The following is a 17,940-nucleotide window of genomic DNA, read 5'->3' as shown; positions in this document are numbered from 1 at the left end:
AACCTTTTCATCCCTTTTTCCCTAGTAATAGAGTGTGCTGGGCACATGTCTACCTAGACAGGAGTTAAATTTCCCACTCCTCCTGTAGTTAGTTGTGGTTCATGAGACTGAGGTTTCGCTAATAAAAAGTAGAAGTGATGTTTACTGCTTCTGGGCTGGGGCTCTTAGGATAGTGAACAGCCTTCTCCGTGGCCTCTCTGTACCCTTCCTGCTAGCTGACCAGGGCAGCTTTGGAAGCCACATGTTGAAGCTGGCAGAACCATGGTCAGCACAAGGCTCTGAAAGAACAAATAAAGCAGAGCTGATAGCCAGCCTGAAACACTCACCCCAGACTGGTACACGAGAGAAAAATGAGCTTCTGTTCCTAAGTTATATACAATTTTTGCCTGATCTTGTCTTACCTTGATTGTTTTGATTGAAATTCATGCTGCCAACAATGCAATGGCAACATTTTTGTCCCCAAAGCAAATAGTTCCAGGTTATGTTAACTTTTCCAAAGGTTGGCAACACTACCTAGGAGAGGTCTATCAAATATGACTATTCCAGGATACAAATAGAGCATGGAGCAGACAGGTGGCTTGACTAAGCTGGGCCAGTAGGGCTTCAGTCTTCCAGCATGGCGCTTTACATCCACTCTCTATCTGACACCTGAATAGTCAACTGCCTTTTCTTATAAACCAGAATATCAGGGAGTGTCAGAAGTTTCAAACTCTGGAAGATGCACTGAAGATCAAAGATGTGACTTATGTCTTTGAATTCATTTAGCAGCTGCCAAATCTGCCATTAAACAGACTTTAAAATCATATATTTATTGTGTGCAACATGATGTATTGAAGTACATATACATTGAGGAATAGTTAAATCTAGGTAATTAACAAATGCATTACCTCACATACTTACTACTACCTCTGCTTTTTTTTTTCAAGAATTCAATATATCATCATTAATCGTCACCATGCTTCACAGTATGTCTCTTGAACTTATTTTTCCTATCTAACTGTAATTATATGTCCCTTGACCAACATCTCCCCATTCCCCCTCTCCCTAAGTACCCTGGCCTCTGATAACCACCATTTTGCTTTCCACTTCCATGAGACCAACTTTTTCAGATTCCACATATGAGTGAGATCATGCAGTGTTTGTCTTTCTGTGTCTGACTTAGTTCACTTACCATAATGTCCTCCAGGTTCATCCAAGTTGTTGAAAATGATAAGATTTTGTTCTTTATTATGGTGGAGTAGTATTCTGTATATGTGTATATATACCACATTTTCATTATCCATTCATCTGTTGATGGACACTTAGGTTGATTCCATGTTTTGGTTATTGTGACTAGTGCTACAATAAACATGGGAGTACAGCTGTCTCTTCAGCATACTGATTTCATTCATTTCCTTTGAATGTATACCCAGTAGTGGGATTGCTGGATCTTATGGTAGTTCTATTTTTAATATTTTGAGGAACCTCCATATTGTTTTCTGTAATGGCTGCACTAATTTACATTCCCACCGACAGTGTGCAAGAGTTCCCTTTTCTCCACATCCTCACCAACACTTGTTATCTTTGTCTTTCTTATAATAGCCATTCTAACAGGAGTGAGATAATATCTCATTGTGGTTTAGATTTGCATTTCCCTGATGATTAGTGATGTTGAGCAGTTTTTTTCACAAACTTATTGACTATTTGTATGTCTTCTTTTGAGAAATATCTGTTTGGGTCTTTCGCACATTTTTAAATTGGGTTGTTTTCTTCTTATTGAGTTGAGTTCCTTATATATTTCCATATTAATCCCTTATCAGATGTATGGTTTACAAATACTTTCTTTCATTCTGTAGGCTGTCTCTTCACTCTCTTGATTGTTTCCTTTGCTGTGCAGAAGCTTTTCGGTTTGATGTGATCCCATTTGTCTACTTTTGCTTTTGTTCTCTGTGCTTTTGGGGTTATAGCCCAGACCAGTGTTATTTCCCCTGTATTTTCTTCTAGTAGCTTCATGGTTTCAGTTCTTATGTTTAAGTCTTTAATCTATTTTAAGTTGATTTTTGTATGTGATGAGAAATGAGGGTCTACTTTCATTTTCCTGCCTGTGGATATCTAGTTTTCCCAATATTGTTTATTGAAGAGACTGTCCTTTTTCCCATTGTATTTTCTTGGTGTCTGTTGAAATCAGTTGACTATAAATGCATGGATTTACTTCTGGAATCTCTATTCTGTTCCCTTGGTGTATGTATTGCTTTTCATAGGAGATTTTTGTTTTTGGAGGAAATCAGGTAGATTTCCCAGCAGCCAGAAGATGCTGAGAACTTGCTGAAATTCAGACTTACCCAAGAATGGCCCCCAAAAGATATTAAATAAAGAGATGAGAGGATCTTGTTTAATGAATTATCTGTCACCTAATTATCTGTGTATATGAGCAGGTAACTCAAATACTACAGCTCTGCCTTATTGCCATATTACTACTGGCTGACCTTTAATAACCATTCAAGACCCTGAACATGATTATACGGACTTTTGGTAGCCCTATTAATGATAAGACCCATTCCTACACACACCAGTCATTGGAACAAATGTGCATGGACCAGATACATCCAAAATCCCAAAGTGGAGAATAGGTTTGCTCCTAATCCACAAGCACTGATAGATTGCCATTATGATGGATTTCACCATGAACCTGCCTCCATCCCACAGCTACAATGGGTCTGCCCTTACTAAGACGATAGAACACAGAGAAGCACATAATAGTTACAGAGTTTTCGTACTCTGTTCATTAGGGAAATTCCTCCCTATACAATTAATGCTTGAACTCTGATTCCAGGTATCAATTTATATGATGAACCTAGAAGGCACAGTTCAAAATCTTCTGTGTCCAGAATCATCCATCCTGGGATCCTAATCTTCATGCTGATTGTCCAATGTAACATGTTAGTAGAATCCTGGCACCTTGTACATATAACCTGCCATTCCATGTATCTCAACACTGTTAAACCTAACATATAATGATTTAAAACCCTCCTCAATACAGAAAATCCTACAGCTTCTTTCTCTATTTTTTATTGTACCTCCAAATACTACAACTTCAATATCTGGCAGGTACCTGGAAAAACTGCCAGTTATTCAAGAAGATTTGTAAAATACCCTTTTTATGTCAAGAGGCAATTTGGTGCTAATTCTTATAGACCTGGTCATCAGGAAAGCAGTCTGAATGGAAGAAACCTTATTTTCCAAGCACGAATATAGAATCTTTTCTATAAAAGGATCTGGGGACCACTCTTTTGAACTATTTTAATCTGGGGACCACTCTTTTGAACTATTTTAAAACAAGCAAATGAAAATGATGGCATTCCGTTTCTAATATCCTGTGCTTGTAGGCTCACCCTGGCTTTCACTGCTCCCCATCACATCTTCACATCTGCCCCTCAGAAATTCTGCCCCCACATCCATTCTCAGCCTAGTCCTCACAGCCTTAGGCAGACACAGAGTATATAGGAGTGGACTTTACCATCCCAGAGGGCAACAATCCTTTCCAACACCTGATTCAAGGGAAAGGTATGGGCCTTAGCCTACCTCTCACCTGGACAATTCCTTGGCCATTCTAGTGTATACCATCTGATAAATCCAGAATGGCCTTGAGACCCACTGAACAGGGAAGGATTACAGGAGAAGGCCATGCACCAACCTTCACCTTATTCTAGCCTTTTTAAATGTAGACAACTGTGAACACAAGCTGCAAAGGCTAGCTGATAGAATTCAGGGATTTCACTAGCACTCTATGCATTGATTCTGACCCACTTGCCTTCACTCTGTCTCCAAAATCTGGCTCATACTTGATTTCAGTAACCACCTGCACCCACTTCCAAATTTGGTCATGTTTTCTACCTCTCCCCCTAGGCTTTCAGATTTTATTTTCCTTTAAGCCTTCTGGCCTAGGTCACCCACCCCACTGCCCACCTGTACCTGAACATGCACATGTATACACAGAGACATAGGCCAATGGAAGTATGGCACAAGATGAGGCACAAGTAGTAGTCGAAGACCAGAGGACGAATGACCTCCTAAGTAGTTTGGATTCTATCCTTCAGACTGAAGATTCACTGAAGAATTTTAAGCAGGAGAATGACATTTTAAAAAGATCTTTTCTGTAATAAATGCAGCATGCAAGATATTTAGAACCGGTTAGCACTAAAAGCAAGATGCTACTGTATTAGCTGAAGCCAGAACTAAAAGCTTGCTTTGTGACTTAGTTGTTCCTAGGCCTTTCCTTACTCTTAGCTCTTTAAATAACAAGACACTTTTTATCTACCTCTGTGTTCTGTCTGCCATATAATGGTTACTTGATCAACAGTTTTAAAACTAAGCCAAGCAAGCAAGCTTGATCTGCACAATAAATGCAAATTGGAACTATTAGAAGAGGCAGCAAAAGGGAACCAAGGAAGAGAGAGGGGAAATATAATAATAGAAAAGTAGGCTTTTACCTAGAACATGGGGATATGGGAGTGGATAAAACACATTCTTAGGAAAGAATATATATGCAAGTTACAGTAGGCACATATCATACAAAAATAATAAAGTATGTGGCTTTTCTAGAATGTAAGGGAAAAACAAGAATAAATTGTGGAAGACTAACAGTGCAGTTTATGTGGCTGGAAAGAAGATGACATGGTTTGGATATTTGTTCCTGCCCAAATCTCATGTTGAATTGTAATCCCCAATGTTGGAGGTGGGGTCTGGTGGGAAGTGGTTGGTCTTGGGAGCAGATCCCTCATGGCTTGGTACTAAACTCATGATAGCGAGTTCTCATGAAATCTGCTTGTTCTGCGAGTTCTCATGAAATTGCTGTGGCAATTTCCTGTCCCCCCCGGCCCCCCCGCCCCCCCGTCGCCTTGTGATGTGCCTGCTCCCTCTTCGCCTTCCACCATGATTGTAAGATTCCTGAGGCCCTCACCAGAAGTGGATGCTGGCACCCTGCTTCTTGGACTGTCTGCAGAACCATGAGCCAATTAGACCTCTTTTCATTGTAAATTACTCAGCCTCAGGTATTTCTTTATAGCAATGCAAGAATGGCCTAATGCAGAAGAGAAACTTGATATAATTTTAGTTCCAACAATGAAACGAGATACAAAATGGAAACCCATTGTTGATGAAGGAGGAAAGGAGAGCTGTACATAGGTGAGATTTCTCTTGCATGGAATCTGAGTTGGAAGATGTTCATAAAAAATAAATTGTGAATGCACATCCTCCTCAAAAGATATGTGGAATGGAAAAATTATTTAAGGACATACATCTTTCTGTATTGTAAGAATGACAGTTTGAGGGAAGAATTTATATCTTGAGAAAAAACGGTGGAGCCCACAGCAACTGATATCTGATATATGAAGCCAGCTACTTGGAATAAATCAGCCAGAAGATGAGATTGAAGCACAACATTCAGATGAAGTTTACAACATGGATATAAAATGACGAAGCTGGTAAATGGCATTAACAATAGTTACATGACACAAAAATGACAATAGATGTGAAATGTAAAGTGAATAAAATACCCCTTAAAAGTTCAGCTACAGCAACCACAGAGTGATCTAACTTTCTTGCAATAAATCTCTTAATCTGTGTCTCCTACTGGTTCTGCTTTCTTTGGGTGAACCCTGACTGATACACAGATTAACAGTTGGCTATACATAGAATCAAGCCTTGTATTGGCTGCTCCATTCATTATACAGTCGTGGGTCTGGCTAGTCAATTCTGAAATCCATAGGTCAGGCTGTCCAGAAAGGAAAGCTAGAACTCTCATGCTTGGGCTGAAGCTGCTACCCACAGTGGGAATCTCTTCTTTTTCTCAGTCCTGCTCTTAATGACTTTCAGCAGATTGAATCAGTACCACCCAGATAATCTAGGAAAATCTCTGTTAAAGTCAACTGATTGTGGCCTTTAATCACAACTACAAAATACCTTCACAGCAATAACTAGATTAATGTTTAATTGAATGACTGGGACTGTAGCCTGGCCAGATTGACACATCAAAAGATCATCATACTCTCTTAAGAAAACTTGGTAAGAATAGGATGTTAAATGAAAAAGGATATAATTATAGAAGCTCAGTTAGAGAGCATGCTAGTCATTTATTCTGATAAAAAAGAAAGGGAGAACACATTTAAAATATAGGACTGGACTATCAGAAATGTTAGATGGAGCAAAGCTATTTGTTCATTCACTTACTCATACACTTGTCCATTCATCAAACATTTGTTTCTAGTCAATGTATGAGATACTAAGATTATAGCAATTAAGGCACAGCCTTTTCCGGTAAGTAGCTTTCAGCCTGGTGGGAGAGATAAGAGAATTAAAAATACATAGTAACTTGTGTGTTTTAGAATACAATATCATAGAAGCATATACAGTGTGGGAACAGTAAGGAAGAGCCATGATGATGGCAGAGAACTGGAAATGAACCATTTATTAAAGGTATAGAAATAGATGACGGACCAATAAGAATTTTCGGCATGTATGAGAAAATTAACAAAGACAATGAGAATAAAAATAAAGTTTAAAAGTAGGCAAACATGGGAGGGTAACCTTGTTTCCTCTTACGTATTCATGATGGGTGGCTCCCCCCAAGAATATATATGATCCCACCAACAGTAGTGAATATTCTTTTATGGCCTGTAAAAAATAGTACAGTCTCAGAGGGCAACTGTGCATCTACTAGGCTAAAGGAAAAATAATATGCTGTATAGAATTTATTCACACTTCGGGGTTACTGTATTTCAGCTTTAAGAAGCCAGAAGATGATAATGATGGGTTGTGTATGTGGTTAACTGAAATACCAGATGCCTGAGTTGGCTCAAAGGGCTCCACTGAAAAGAAATAATTTTTTATTATAAATTTATCTGTCCAAAAAGGCACCGGGTTATGTTTTCTTCTTCTTTTCCCCTTTGCCTTCCAGAATAGATGGATCCCCATTGTATCAACTTGGACTCTTGGTTGTAATAAACAGAAATCAATTCAAACTGGCTGAACAAAAAATAACTTATTTGTAAGAATGCATGAATGAATCATAGGCCCAAAGGCAGGAAGGTAGGCAGACCTCAGAAAGGAGCTAGGCCTAGACACTGGGATTTTCATCATCTCTCTCCTTTTCTCCTTTCTGCCCAGTAGCTTCATTCTCTTTGGGACCAGCTTTCTTTGCTCACTAATACACCTAGTGGAATATCTGCTGCATTGTGGAATGTTGATCCCAGAGTTAATTATTGCTGCAGCCACACAGAGAGACCATCCCAGTTTCAAGTCTGATTGCCTGGTTTAAATCAAGTGTCTTCCCTATTCATTTGGCTATGGCCCAGGGCTGGGCATAGAAGGCTTTGAGGTCCATAGTGGGAGAGATGGGTCATGGGCTAGTTAGAGCACTCCAGGGAAGCACACAGAAAGAGAAAGGGGATGTGGAGCATATCATAAACCTGTAGCCGCACGTGTGAAATTCTTAATTGCCACCCTTTTTTCCCTAACCTGTGGAGTGGGTCTTATTTTCACAACCCTAGAATATTATGATGCCTGAGATCCACAGTGAAATGTTCAGTAAAAAACAGGCAATATGCTTCACTGATTTTTCCACTGTAGTAAAACCACCCAACATCTTGGGAGGCTGAGGCAGGAGGATCACTTGAACCCAGCAGTTTGAAACCAGCCTGGGCAACATAGCAAGACCTCGTCTCTACTAAACATAAAAAATAAAAAATTAGGCTTGGCGTCTTGTACCTGTAGTCCCAGCTACTCAGGAGGCTGGGGTGAAAGGATTGCTTGAGCTCAGGAGGTCAAGGCTGCAGCGAGCTGTGACTGTGCCACTGCACTCCAGCCTGGGTGACAGAGTGAGACCCCCGTCTCTAAAAACAATTCCAAAAAAACCCCAAACCAGTCAACCAAACAAAAACCATAATAACACATTGAATTAAGCATCCACCTTTTCCTCTTTCACTTCAATCTGCCTACCCCAGAAATTTAAAAAAAAAAAACCAGTAGATTATTACATGTTCATTTAGTCCTTGTATGTGCTCATCTTTGTGGAAATCAATATCAAGGAAACAAAGGAAGCATAAGAAATAGATCTGGAGAAAAAGGGCTTGTTATTTATTGGAAGAATAAAATGCAAGATTGAGGATAAGACTATACCAGGTTAATTTTTAAATACAACCTATCAGCATGATACATATAATATCACAAAGTTCTTGATGAGTAAAATACTTGGGGTGCTGTTCTCTCTTGGGCCTCATGTGCACCTGCTGAGTCAGTCTTCCAGATGCAGAGAGGGGATAAGTCTCACCCTATGTAACTCTCTTCCTTCCCCAGAGAGATAGGAGAAAGGCCAATGAGATTGGGGCAGAAACCCTAAGAAACGCCTGGCTAGGAAGAAGGTGGATATGGTTTTTGAAATCAAATTTATTATACTTCTTTCTCCATTATGCCATACTGCTCTCCATGGATCTATGAGTGATGATAATTGCTCTATTTTTCTGAGCTTTAGCCTTTGTAATAGTCCTATAATGATAATATATTTTACATGGTAATACCCTAATAAGAATACTACATATAAGATTAGGTGAATTGTATTTGACAAATTTAATTTAAAAAAGCCAACAGGAAAAACCACATCCCAATGAGATTAAACGCTGACTTAAGTCCTCAAAGCGAGAAATTGCTAGAAGTTTAATTTTGCCTTTATCTCTGCCCTGCTCCCTACTCCCAGAGGGCTTTGCAGCTGCTCTTAGAGCTTGTACCCCAGAGCCTCTGAAGCACTGTGAGCTCCTGGGTGAGGACAGGTGGACTTCAAAGTGAGTTTTTTCCTAGTTACTGTTATTATTCATCTCTCAATAGGTCCTATAAAGATCAGTTAAGCAGATGGACTCTAAATGAATGAGTTTAGAGGTTTGTGGGGAAAGTTGATCAATAGGTTTAAAAATAATTCCTTGTTTCCTAGCTCTGGGTCATTTTCTCCTTCTTTTATATGTAGCTCAACAGAGCAAAATCTCTACTGGTTTTTGACAGGAAGAGGCTGTGTGATTTTTTCAGTGTATTGGTGGTTTCCAAGCTTGGTTATGTAAGAAAAATTATCTCAAGATGTTTGATATGATTCTCAAAGCTGAATTTGAATGTTGAAGGTAAACATGTCACATCTAGCTTTTGAGGAGGTGGAATGGAGTCTCCTTCAGAAATATTACCAGAAAGGGAGACCATTCTGCTTGCTGTCTGCCTGCCATACTTCTTAAGGGTGTGAAGGAAGCAACTTCTGTTTTAAAGATTCACTGGAAAAACAGCCACAATTTTATTATAAAGTGCATATAAAATATAAATTTAATGCTACTAGGAAATGTAGTATTTTTCCTCTTAACTGTAATTATACCCTGTATTGTACATAGAATATCCTGTCTGACATTGGAATGATTAATTTTATGTGTCAATTTGGCTGGGCCACCATGCCCATATATTTGGTCAAACACTACTCTGGATGTTTCTGTGAGGGTGCTTTTGAGTAAGATCAACATTTAAATTAATGGGACTTTGAGTAAAGCAGATGGCCTTCTATAATGTGGGTGGGCCTTATCCAAGCAGTGAAGACTGGAGTAGAACAAAAGACTGACTTCTCCCAAACAGGAGGGAATTCTAGAGCAGATGGCCTTTGGGCTTGAAGTGCAATATTAGCTCCTCCCTGGGACTCCAGTAGGATGTCCTCCCTTGCAGATTCTGGACTTACCAGCCTCAATAATAGATTAACCAATTAATGAAATAAATCCCTCTCTCTCTCTCTCTCTCTCTCTATATATATATATATATATACACACACACACACACATATATATACATACATACTCCTTGTACTCAAAAGCAAAGCCGAAATTTCAAGATTTGATGAAAAATACAAAATAGAATCCATCACCCTGCCCAAGTTTGTATACCCTTCACATAAAGTATCTTATTACCGCCACCTTACAGTTACCTTACTGGACCTAGAATAACTGATGCTAGATCAAGAAAACTATTTGTGTGGGAAGTAATCTAAAAATGTTCTTTCTTGACTATTACATAAAAAAGTAATATATTCCTATTAGATTGAACCAAATGAAAATGCTCCTTTAAAATAAGTCAGACACATTCAAGTATCAGCAATTTCATATGGTTCAGTCTGACAGATCAGAGATTGAACTAAATATGGTACAAGGAACCTTGTCTGCCACAAATTTACAATCTAATACTTACTAAAATGTGTCCCATGTAATCTACTTCTTATCACAGCTTTTGTTCTAATTTATTAAGTGCTTGCTTAAATAAAGCACCTTTTAAATTATTTATAAACTTGTACACTTAAGACACAGTATTTTAAAGGAAATAATACAGTCTCTACCATTTAAATAAAATTTTAAGGGGAGCTATCTTAAAGGTGCCTCTTTTTTTTTTCATTTTCTCCTTCTTTATATTTTCCTTTAAATAATGGAACTCAACCTCTCTATTTGTCAGGGTTCTCCAGAGAAACAGACCAATAGGAGGTATATATATATGTGTGTCTATGTGTGTGTGTATATATATATATAATATGTATATATATGTGTGTATATATACACACGTATATACATATACATACGTATATATACACACGTATATACATATACATACGTATATATACACACGTATATACATATACATACGTGTATATATACGTATATACATATACATACGTATATATACGTATATACATATACATACGTATATACATATACATACGTATATGTACGTATATACATATACATACGTATATGTACGTATATACATATACATACGTATATATACGTATACACACACAGACACACACAAATAGGAGGTATGTGTGTGTGTGTATGTCTATATATGTGAAATGAAATCTCTCTTTATATATATATAATGTTAAATATCTCTTTTTCCAAAACACACCACACTCACACACACACATACATATAAAAATAGATAGATGTATCGAAATTAACACATAAAATTAATCATTCCAACCTCAGACAGGATATTCTATGTATAATACAGGGTATAATTGCAGTTAAGAGGAAAAGTACTATATTTTTAGTTTACTTCCCACACAAATAGTTTCCTTAATCTAGTGTCAGTTATTCTAGGCCTGGTAAGGTAACTATACAATGGCGGTAATAAAATACTTTATGTGAAGGATATGGAAACGTGTGCAGGGCTATTGATTCTATTTTGTATTTTTCATCAAATCTTGAAATTTCAGCTCTTCTTTTGAGTACAAGGAAACACTCTGAAACCAGAGACGCACTCTCTTTTCCCTCTTAATTCCATGGTTTGGTGACTGGCTGTGGGCCAGGTGTTTACACTGATGCTATTGAAGTGCCAGTTGATGTTCAATATGTCTCTGAGGTGGTATTGATAAACTTGCACAAGAATAATTTATGACATCCCTAGTGATTCATAGTAAAGCGAGATCTGTAACTATGTAACAGTTCCTGACATTTGGATAGCATTTCACAGTTTAGAAAACTCATTCTCCTTTCATCTTTGCACAAACATCATAGAATACATTGTCTTTCCCATATTTATAATGGAGAAGAGGCAGTCCAGAGAGCTGAACTTACTTGCCGAGGTAACATAACTTAATGGCAGGGGCTGGAACTATAACCCACTCCAGGAATTGCTGCTTACCACCTTGGAATTGATTGCCAACTTTCTTACAACTTGCCCTTCTTCTTCCAATTCAGCTCTACCCATTTTGTGGATCAACTCATTACTGGAACACAAGTTGCGGAGGTTAGCAGGATTCTGTGAACATTTTCAGGGATGTGTTTCCAAAGAAAATTTTAGCAGCTCACTACTGTGTTCTAGTAAATGGGCTTGGCTGTCTCTGGGCTTGTTCTTTTTCCAAAACACAGTGCTAACTTTGCAAACTGCCCATAACATGCAGGCACTTGGAAAACCCAGCCATCTGCATGCATCTGAGCTCGCACCAAGGCCTCACAGCAGCCAGCTGTTTGCATGCAACCTCACTTGCCTAGTGCATTCAAAGAGGAGACAACATCAGGATACCCCTGTAGCTGTAGTATAGAAAGCTGTATTTGGAAACTGGAAAATGTGGGAAGAAAGATTTGTGAGGGCCTTGCTAAAGCTCTGCCTCAAGTGCTGAAGAACAACAGGGAGTAAGTGGGCAATATGTGGCTATTAACCAGCCTGGCTCTTAACTAATGTGAATGGAAGAGTCCTTTACCGGCAAAGGTGCACACTGATGTAAGTCTCAGAGAACATGCACTGGAGTTCCAGAGCTATGCCTGACTTTGCTTTGTGTCTGCCTGAGGGCTATGCATAGAGCTCAGCACGTAGATGAGAGGAAAAATGGTCAAGGTCAGCAGAATGTTCTTTGTGGTCACAGGATGACGTTGCCTCTATAGTTAAGGAAAAATTACCAACCTCTTCCTTTCAATATGCTTCAGCACTCTTCCTGGTGTCTTTCTTTGCAGGAAAAAAAGTACAATTCTCCTTTGCTGTTTGGTATCTGAATCTCTCTTCACTACTACAAAAACTCACAGAGCTTGTGAATATCTTCAAATTTAGTTCACAAGTTTCCTAATTATATATTTTCTTTCTTGTAATTTATTTTTCAGGCCTCTGCCTAAACATTTATAGCTGTTTCATTCTTTTTGGCTCAGTGCCACAGGGACAATTCTGGCACAAAACAAACATTAGCAGACTAGAATACAAGATCAATCTCTTATCTTACTAATTACCACCCATTTCTGCTGACAAAATCTTCAGGTCTTAAAGAGAAAACAAACAATTTACCTGAAAAGCAGAGGAAAGATTTGTCTGTAATTTTGCCTCTCTGGGTTTGCACTATCAGGAGAATTTTTAGTACTGACTTTTCTGTTTGGTGTACACTTTAAACAGCAGTTGTGGTAACAAAGTCATCTCTGGGCTTCAGTCTCACAGCTAATACACTAAGCCTTGGTTTCCCATCTGTAAAGTTGGGATAATCATAGCCACCTCATGGTGTTGGAAGATCAAATGAGATAATAAATGAGAACACGCTTTATAAGCTGTAAAGTGCTATATGAGTTTTAGCTATTAGCTGTGGTGATGGGGATTATAATTTTTGGAAGTTAGAGAGTCTCTGCACTGTCAGTTTTAAGTTGCCCTTTCCTTTTTTTGCTCACTTATGATGAATGAATTTGTTTTTAGGTTTTACAGTAAGAACACACACACGCACACACACACACGATTCTTTGTAGATTTCTAAGAATGTGAAAATCTTCATTTTTAAAATGTAAGACCACATAGTTCTGAGAGGTTTTGGCAAACTATAGCCCATGGACCAAATGTGGCCAGCTTCCTGTTTTTGTAAATAAAGTTCTATTAGAACACAGTTTATTGGAATAAGTATACCCACTTGTTTACTTGTGGTCTATAGTTGCTTTCAATGCGCAGTGGCAAGAGTTGAGAACTTGCAATAAAAACTGGATGGCAGTTGGGCGCAGTGGCTCATGCCTGTAATCCCAGCATTTTCAGAGGCCAAGGTGGGTGGATTGCTTGAGCTCAGGAGTTGGAGACTAGCCTGGGCAACATGGTGAAACCCCATCTCTACAAAAAATAAAAATAAAAACTTGCCAGGCATTGTGGCGTGTGCCTGTTGTACCAGCTACTTGGGAGGTGGGAAGATCACTTGAGCCAGGGAGGTTGAGGCTACAGTGAGCCACAATCTTACCACTGTACTTCAGCCTGGGAGACAGAGGGAGACCCTGTCTCAAAAAAAGACTCATGGCTTACAAAGCCAAAAATATTCACTATCTGGCTTTTTATAGAAAATCATGACCTCTCAATTAGATCAAAGGATTTTGGTAAAATAAAAGAGTTCAGTGAAATGGACATTTTGATATACTGGTGGTATGAAAGGTATGACCTTTCTAGAGGACAATGTGGAAATATGTGCCAAGAGTTTGGAACCTTTATAACCATTTTTATTCACTGAATACGAGTACAATGAATGTTAATAGTGTTTACTTCTGAGATATGGACTTCAAATGCTTTTGAAAACAAACAAAAGCTTTCCTAACTTTTAAAATTATCTGCTGACATTTAAAAATTTTCATAAATACCAGATAAAAACACAAACATGTAAACTTACATGATGTTGGTGGGAAAATATGGTCCTAGTTCAATGCTGTTTTAGTGGTAGTTGTTTAAGGAGCCATAGACTAAAGCCTTTTGGTATGTGGATGAGCATCCTGTAATTTATTTACTTATTTTTCAGCTATAGAGCCTGTTTAGTTTTCTTTTAAGTTGAACAGATGCTAGGTGTTAAGTTCCTCTGTGTTCCTTGCTATGAAATGCTTCTGCTTCCCTTGTAATTGATTACACACCCACACACACACACACACACACACACACACACAATCACACCTTCCACAGACCCAAAAGGACAATTCAATATTAGTACCATTTTTTTTTAAATCTGTGCGGTCAACTTTTCTTTTTCTGGAGCAATTCATTTCATGTTGAAAGTCCTGATGTTTAACTAACAGTCTTTTCTTTGATAGACAAGAATTATGGTGGTTGGATGAGTTATTTTAAAGATTCAGAAAAATTGTTTCTGATAGAACAGCTACAACTACAGTAGCAAAACTTTGCCCCCAAAAAGAAAAAAGAAATTAAAAAAGAAAAAGAAAAGGAATACAAGTTAAGAGCCCTTGCTATGGCTTAAAAATGACTTTAAAATGGAATCTATTTGCATTTATTATTCTTTTGTAGTCGGTATACACTATAGTCAGTGTAGTCAGTGATAGATCCCTTCATTGGTATCTTACATTCTTCCTCCAGAGATAAATGCATCTGGGAAGGTGGTAACCCATAGCAACCAGGCACTATGTGAGAGTGGCAAACTAACTTGGAGGTGTGCTTAATATTTTCTTGGTGAGGAAACCTTATGTAAATGACTTCTTTTTTTTTAAATAATTCTCTAGGAATGCACTGTGTCAAGTTTCATAATGAATGCACTGTAAGAAATGCTACTAGTCGAAGGCACTTACTCAACCTTTGAAGTTCAGTTTCAAGTCTGCACAACTGTATTAGAGGTCTGGGGGCTTCTAAATACAAAACATGAAGTGAGTGCTATGCAAAAACCTATGTTTTCTCACATTTAGAGGGGCAATTTTGGTGATTACAAAGTGACTTTTGCTTCAAGAGTCAGCAACTAGGCTCATTAAAAAAAGACTCTATTCTGTGTGTATACTGATGGAGATAAGCACGCATGCATAACATGATTTATAGATAAATATGTCCCTGAATAGTGATGGAGTGTTACTGTCTTGGCTGGACTGGATACCTTAATGAAAAATTTTGAGAAAGGCCTGTCTTTCTCACCTACAACACAAGCACAGCACAAGATGGTATTTGCTTCAGTATAGAAATGGAATGGCTATTGTTTCTATTTTTACTGTTAAATTTTTCTGCAAAATAGGAAAGCTCACTAAACTGATGATTAAATCAGAGAATATAGACAAAGCATGAACTAGTTAGCATGTAGGAGAAAGGTCTCATTGTACTTCATTCTCTAGAACAAAACCCAATGGCAACTCTTCTCAAATAAAAAGAAGCCATTCAATTTTTAAGGATAAAACATTAATGGTGACTCTTCACATTTGCAAAATGTAGCACCTTCATTCCAAGGATCATAACACATGGTAGCTTTGTTGCTAATTATACCTTGCCCTGTGAATTAAATAACAGAGCAGATTTTACCAGATGGGGAAAAATGTCATTGTAATACCTAAAAGGGTATATGTGCGTGTGTGTGTCTGTGTGTGTGTGTGTGTGTGTGTGTGTGTGAGAGAGAGAGAGAGATATGTAGATACTTTGTGTGTGTGGTTGTGATATACATGTATGTATATATTTTGAGATCCCTATGTATGTGTGCTTGTGATATGTATGTATGTTTACATATGTGCATATATAACATACATATATACACATACACACTACAGAATTATTTGCAATAGCAGAAAACCATGAACACAAATGTTTATCAATAAGGAATGGGCTATGTAAATGATGAGACTATACAGCTTTTTAAAAGAATGAAATAAATCTCTGTGTTAATATGAATGTTTTACAAGTTATAAAATTAAGTAAAAAGAAAAAAGTGCCGAAGAGTATGAATGATTCCATTGATATAAATAAAAGGATATATACACAGACATACATATACTAGTTGATTTCAACTTTTTGGTTTTGGAAGGATACATAAAAATTTTTGTTAATAGTTTAATGTGGGGAGAAGGAGTGGAATTTGGTGGAGAAAGAATTCTACATCTCACCTTATATCTTTCTAAATTACATGGATTTCTATGATGTGTGTGTAAGACTTTTGTTATTTAAAAACATTAAGGCTTAACTAAGGGGTAGAACTTATGTTTTGTCCTATACACTTCTAGGCATTTGAAAATCTCTAATGTGTGTTATTAAAACAACATTTGTGAAGTATAGTGACAATTGACAGACTTTTTAGCTATATGAAATAGGAAGAGAATGCTAGTTTTCCTCCCTTTTTGTTCTGCAGTTAATAATGAAGTCAAAGGAAATGCAGTGCCATCCTGAGCCCTGCAGTCATTTCTGTTATCCAGGCTGCCTACCTGTAGAGAGTAAATCCAGCAGAGAATGCTCTCTGCAGTTATATTTGACAAATGTATTTAACCACCGCAGTCCCTGGTTATAATTTCACATCCTGACGATGCACAGAGTTGAACAGATCTAATACCCAGTAGTCTGATAATTGAAGGCTTACAGTTCAGGGCTTAAATTTTCTAGTGTCTTCAAATTCCATAATTAAGAGAGCCCAGAATTAAGAGAGCTGTGAATTCTCTCACAAAGAAGAAAGCAGAGAAGGAATGAAAAGATTGGTGTAAGATCCAGTTTCAAGTAGGGACCACCTATAACATTTGATTTCTAAATTGTATATAGATAGTATGTCTCCAATAAGTATATCAGTACAGCACTAACCAATATATAAACATTTATTTTAAGTCATGTTATGAGACAAATCAGAAGGAAATATTACTAATACCTCCTACTTAGGGGCTTGTGATTTAGACAACTTTGGAGTTAGCTCATTTTTACCTTATCCATAGAATCAATATTGTGAGAGAGATTAACCCCAAGTCTCTAGGACTCCCCTATTTGGGAATTCAGTGGTGGACTGCAGACATGTCAAATGGCTAAAACTGGAGGCTCAAACAATGTTGTCTTTATCTACTTATTTCTCTCCCACTTTACATGTTCATGTAATTCTCTCTTACAGCATACATGCCTTTTTTCTGTGTAATAAACAATGGTTCCTGCAAAGCCTCAGATCATAGTTATACTTCTCTGTCAAACAGATAAGGAGAGTCTTTTTTCCAATGGGCATTATTAGAATGGTCCAGGGAGGATCTCTTGGGCTCTTGAGGATCATGTGGCAGTTCCATAGCTAATTGTTGGTTTTAGAGCATGTGGTTCTGTGACTGGCCTGGCTTGGTTGCCCACTTCTGTAGCTGAGACTAGTGACTGAGGTGATATCATGATTGTCAGCCCAATGAAGTTCTCCTAGGGAAACAAGAATAACTGTCTCTGTGAAGAAACAGCATTTAGGAAATGAAAAAACTATAGCTTTCATGGTCTACTATTGGTGACGTCAGAAGCCATTTTTTCCCCTTCATGCTTACCTTAAATGTAACTCTGTTCAATCCTGCTTATATCTACAAGTGGACTGAGGCAAGGATTAACAGAGAATTTGGGAACTCGAGTTTTCTAGTATCTCTTGTTAATACAATACATTCTTAAATCTATTGCCTCCTCCGAGAAGTTTCTCTCATATTTTGAAGTATTGAGAATCTTCAAAGCCATGACTATTCTATCGTAATTATTTTTAAAAGATCTTTG

General features: G+C 37.8%; 1 protein-coding gene across 2 annotated transcripts in view; it reads left to right on the top strand.

Annotated features, from left to right (window-relative positions):
- Positions 1 to 17,940, top strand: part of RASGEF1B (RasGEF domain family member 1B) — a 616,825-nt gene that overhangs the window by 246,229 nt on the left and 352,656 nt on the right. The window lies entirely within an intron of this gene.

The sequence above is a fragment of the Pongo pygmaeus genome, chromosome 3 (assembly GCF_028885625.2).
Source record: "Pongo pygmaeus isolate AG05252 chromosome 3, NHGRI_mPonPyg2-v2.0_pri, whole genome shotgun sequence".
In the NCBI taxonomy this organism is placed as follows: domain Eukaryota; kingdom Metazoa; phylum Chordata; class Mammalia; order Primates; family Hominidae; genus Pongo; species Pongo pygmaeus.
The sequence above is the reverse complement of the archived record's forward strand: the minus strand, read 5'-3'. Positions and strand labels throughout refer to the sequence as shown.